The 5,654-nt window shown below is 47.2% G+C and overlaps 1 protein-coding gene across 8 annotated transcripts in view; it reads left to right on the plus strand.

Annotated features, from left to right (window-relative positions):
* The window catches only part of IP6K1 (inositol hexakisphosphate kinase 1), a 96,824-nt gene that overhangs the window by 7,285 nt on the left and 83,885 nt on the right, over window positions 1-5,654 (plus strand). The gene's annotated exons all lie outside the window — the stretch shown is intronic.

The raw sequence follows: 5,654 nt of genomic DNA on the forward strand, positions 1-5,654 counted from the left end.
TTCAGAAATGGGAATTGCATATGCTAGGTACATCAAGAGATGAACAGCTTCCACGTGAGATGTCTGTGTAAGATCCTGAAAATAGAGTGGGAAGACAGAATATCAAACACAGGTACTGGAGCGTACAGGACTGATGCACTTGAAAACCACTATCAAGATGAGGTTGTGATGAATTGGCCATGTCAGGGCAATGGAAGAAGACCGTATTCCCAAGAATATTTTGTATAGGGATATTTGAGATAGCTCTAGAAAGCAGGCTTGCCCTCTTCGGTGGTACCACAGTGTTCAAAAAAATTATATGAAATTGTGCAATACCAACATACAAAGCAGGGGCGACATGTAGGGGGTGCACTTGCACCCCCTGCGTGTGGCGGTGCACCGCCTGCAAAATGTCGCCACTGACTGTTGGCGGTGCCTGCAGGCAGTTCCTGATTGCCCCTGCCACCACCACTGCTGCCAGTGGCACCTGCGGGTGGTCACCGACCCGTAGTCAGCGCTTGCCACCCCCCCCCACCGCTGCTGACAGTGCCGGTGGCACCTACGGTGCTGCCAACTGCCGCCGGTGCAGCCATGCCCCCCCTAGCCGCCAGGGGCACGCGCCATTCATGATACAAAGCTAGCAGGAGCGTGCAGAATCCCTTCTGATCTGGAGGTAGCAGCTGGCGCTGGTTGCAGCTCAACATGAAGTGACTTTGATCCAAAGGATGGAAGTAAAATGAGAAAGTAGCAAGCATGCTGTAAATTTGGACTCCAACTCAGACAACATATGTATCTGTGAAACTTGTAACAAGCTGTGTTGCTCTTGAATTGGGCTTGTCAGCCACAAATGGATTGGTCAGGCATCTGACCAGATCTCTTACATGTACACCATAATCCAGAGGATCAATGGTTGCTTATGTTTCATTTGAACTAAAAGGTCTTTTCTATACAGATGCTGAAGAGCTGGTTTGAATTCATGCACTGCTGTTTCTGGATATGTGCAGGACTTGGCGTGGGAACGTGCTGAGTTAAAGTGCTGCTGTTCTTTTTTTATGCCTGCAAGTGCCCACTGGCAAAAAAAAAAAAAAAGTCGGTGCCTATGGAAGTACCCAGAAATGTCCAGTAGCAGGGGCTTGGTAATTACTGAGCAGATGATTGTTTTACTATGAGCTGGAAAATAAGCTTCCATTAGGAAATTTATAATTATGCACCCTTTACGTGAGAGCTGTGCTAGTTGGATCTCGGGTAGAGAGACTAAAATGGGTATTTGATATGATCTACATGGGCTCAGTGGATAATCCTGTTTGAGAAGTACACATGATATGATGTCTGCTGGAGTCAGAGGCCAGGTTCCAACATCTGTGATGACTTAGATCGTTTGCATCCAGTAGTGTAGACCATACAAAAAACTAGAACTCTTGGTTCCAAAATGATATACCTTTTATCAAAATGATAACTCTTTACCAAGAGTTCTAGTTTTTTGTGGAGGATGAGGTAGATAAGGCTTTCTTCAAACAGCTTGAAGAAATTTTCTGATCACAGGCCCTAGTTCTCATGGGGGACTTCGATCACCCTAACATTTTCTGGGACGGCAATACAGCACTGCACAGGCAATTCAGGAAGGTTTGGAGAGTGTTGGGGACAACTGCCTGGTGCAAGTGTTGAAGAAGCCGACTGGGGGCTGTGCTCTTGACCTGCTTCTCACAAATGGGAATAAGTGGGGATTGTAGAAGTGGATGGCACCTTGGGCAGCAGTTGATCATTGAATTTAGGATCCCGAGGAAAAGAAGGAATGAGAGCAGCAGAGTAAGGACCCTGGACCATAAAAGCAGACCTTGACTCACTTAGGGAACTGATGGGTAGGATTCCCTGGGAGGCCAGTCCGAGACAGAAAAGGAGTCCATGACAGCTGGTTGTGCTTTAAAGAGACCTTTCTCAGGGCCATCTCAGCACACTGCAACAGTTGTAGGTATGGCAGATGACCAGCTTGGCTTAGCAGGAAACTCTTTAGTGAACTAAAACACAAAAAGTTTAAAAATAAAGTGGAAACGTGGACAGATAACTGGGGGGAAGGTGGGGGAGTATAAGAGTATTGCTCAGAAACTGAAGGATGAAATTAGGAAGGCCAATGTGTAGTTGGAGTTGCAGCTAGCAAGGAACGTGAAGGTAACAGAAAGGGTTTCTACAAGTATGCCATCGACAAGAGGATGCTGAGGGACAGTGTGGGTTCCTTAGTGAATGGGGGAATCAAGCTAGTGACAGATAATGAGGAAAAGGTTGAAGTACTCAGTGCCTTTTTTTTTTAACCTCAGTCTTCACAGGCAAGGTCAGCTCCCAGACTACTGTACCTGGTGGAACAGTCTGGGGAGGAGGTGAATAGCCGACAGTGGCAAAAGCCCATTTTTGAGAAAGGGGGGAAGGGGGATCTGGGGAACTGCAGGCTGGTCAGCTTCATCTCACTTCCTGGAAAATTCATGGAGCGGGTCCTCAAAGAATTCATTTGTAAGTACTTGGATGAGGAGGAGAAGGTGATTAGGATTAATTGCCATGGATTTACCAAGGGCAGATAATGCCTGACAAACCTGTTTGCCTTCTATGACAAGATATGACAGGTTTTAGATTCAGGGAGAGCAGTGGATGTGATCTACCTTGACTTCAGAAAGGCTTTTGATACAGTCTCCCACAACATCCTTGCAAGGAAGCTAAGGAAGTCCAGGTTAGATGAATGGACTGTAAGGTGGATAGAGAACTGGCTGCATCGTTGGGCTTAGAGGGTAGTAATTAATGGCTTGATATCTAGTTGTCAGCTGGCATCAAGTGGAGTGCCCCAGTGGTCAGTTCTGAGGCTGGCTTTGTTCAATATCTTCATGAATACTAGGAAGATGGGATGGAGGGCACCCTCAGCAAGTTGGTGGGTTTTGGTTGTAGCCTTGTTGGTCTAAGGACATAGGCAGGCAAGGTTCTTTGAGTAGATATGATATCTTTTATTAGGCCAATGGAATAGTTGGAAAAAAGTTCTTGGCAAGCTTTCAGGCAGTCACCCTTCTTCAGGCATAGGGTGTCTCTGCTGTTCTGAGACTCCAAGGAATGAAAGATGCTAAAAGTGTGGCAGGGTGTCAGTGAAAATGTAAATAGGTAACATTTGGAAACATGACAAGCAATTAACCTGGCTTTTGGGCAAAATTTGGATTTTACCCTTCCTTTTTCTTGTCTTTGTGATGAGGTATTTAGCAGAAATCACAGATTTGTTGGAATCTGACAGGCCTGTGCTGGAAGTGTTTGCTGTGGCCTCAAACTTGTGAGCTCTGGACTGTTAACTGTGTGCCTTAGTGCCCATGCCACCCCTAACTTCTAATGTAGTCTGAGTAACAGCTCAGTAGAACTGTTTCTCTGTATTCACTGGCTTCTTTATAATGTGAGCAGCCTAAGGACAGCTGCTTCTGTTAATGGTTTCTCACAGTCTCTGAAAGTTAGTCTGTCCAAACAAACAAACAACCCTGTTCAGTAAATGCTAATGGTCCTTGGTTAGCTCTGAGATGAGCAGTGCAAAGAAAGAAGGACCTGAGGAAAATACAGAAATCTCCATAGGAATCCTGTCAAATGCTCGAATTGCTTAGTTGTATTGAAACTAGGCTTGTGCTCTCAGGAAAGAGTAGGAACCTAGTCAAAGGTACTGAGGTAGTGGCTGTGGCTCAAGTACAGAGCAAGTTGCGAGCATCCTCTTTGCACTGTTCGTGTGACTGGAATGTGAAGCAGGAAACTTCACCCTGCCACTGCTGATGGGTCTGGATCCAGCCTGCAAGGCTCTTTGTGGTCTGGATCCAGCCCAGGAGGCTTGATTGTGTTTGCCCCTGCTATAAGAGAAAAAGAATAAGTGATACCAGTATAACTACACCATTGCATAGTATAGCTGCAGCCATGCTACAACTTGTACTAGTGTAATTTCTGCATCTAAAAAAATACAACCCAAACTGGCATAAATGTAATAGTGTGAAAACTGTCTGTTGCCAACCCTCTGGTGGAGTTGCTCCTGAAGGTGATGAGCAGGGATCCTGGCTTTCTCTGTTTAAAAATCCCAAATAGTGTGATTTAAAAATATCCCAAATTCTCGTATTAAAAACCCCCAAATCCGTGTTTTTCTGTGATCAAAATGAAACTCCACTAATATATCTAAAATGTATATAAAATCGTAAATATATCAATAAAATATTGTGTTCAACTGATTATCTACATCAGTATTCTAATTAGATTATATTATTCTAATATAATAAAGGGCTTAGTCCATCTGTGTCTCAGTCCATAACTCTCTTGGAGCACTCTGGTTACGGAAACAACCAATTAGAGTGCTCCAGGAGCGTTCCAGACAGGAGGCGGTAGCACAGCTGAGCACTGCCATGATGGTGGGGACCAAGCGGAGTGTCGCCGTGACGGTGGGGACCAAGTGTGGGGGTGAGGAACGCTGCTGGACTCGTCCCCCTCCCGCCCAGCCCTGCTCCTCAGAGGTAGCGGCGGCAGCACGGCGAACTGGTAGTGGGGGACACGGGACTGCAAGACAAGCTTCCCCGCCCTCCTGGGAGGCATCAGTGGCACAGCAGGGGGCGTGGGAGTTAGGGTTATGGTTAGCAAGCTTTCCCCCCCGTATCATTCTCGATGGGCAGTTTGCCTATATATGGTATACTTACAATTTTATATAATAAAATATTATGTTCAACTGATAATATATAAAAATTGTAAATATATCAATAAAATATTGTGCTCAACGGATAATACATAAAAATATATAATAGATATATCAGTTGAACACAATATTTTATTGATATATTTACAATGTTTTATATATATATATATATTTAAGGTTGCTAACCATAAGCCTAACCCTAACTCCCACTCCCCCTGCCATGCCACTGCTGCCTCCCAGGAGGGTGGGGAAACTTGTCTTGCAGTCCCTTCTGTTCCCCTCTACCAGCACCCCGTGCCGCCACCACCTCTGAGGAGCAGGGCTGGGCGGGAGGGGGACGAGTCCAGCAGCATTCCTCACCGCCCCCGCTTGGTCCCCACCGTCACGGCGGCACTCCGCTTGGCACGCTGCCAACTTGAGGCACCCCCTGCCCGCTGCTGCAGTGGGGGAGGGGCAGAACTCTGCACTGCCACCACCCCTGTTGCTGCCAGGCAGGCAGGGTGCACCTCACTTTGGCAGCCTGGTGTGGGGCTACTGGTGGCAGCAGAACTGAGTCATTCCATGCTGCTCCTCCCTCCCACACCAGGTACTGCCCGCTGGGCTGCAGAGGCATCTTGTGTCTTGAGCTGGTCCCAATTTGGCCAGGCTACAGCCCCAGGCCACGTCCCACTATTGGGAGCAGAAACCTGCGGGGGCGGGGCACATGTCCCACCCCCATGCTTCCTCAATGCATTTTCCAATATTATAAAAGCCTAAGTCTGTTTGTCTGTCTGTCCATAATGCTTTATTCATGCTCTGATTGGCTGACAAACAGCCAATTGGAGCACGAAGAAGTGTTCTGACAGAATACAGCCCACCACCATAATGGTGAGGACACAGGGGACAGAGCGCTGGCCTTGGCCCCCCGGCCTGCTCCCTGGAGGCAACAACAACAGAGTGGATGCCTTGCTCCCTGCAGGTAATGCAGCGGCAGAGGCTGGGGGAGGGACGGAGTGGC

The sequence above is a fragment of the Alligator sinensis genome, unplaced genomic scaffold, assembly GCF_000455745.1.
Source record: "Alligator sinensis unplaced genomic scaffold, ASM45574v1 scaffold467_2, whole genome shotgun sequence".
In the NCBI taxonomy this organism is placed as follows: domain Eukaryota; kingdom Metazoa; phylum Chordata; order Crocodylia; family Alligatoridae; genus Alligator; species Alligator sinensis.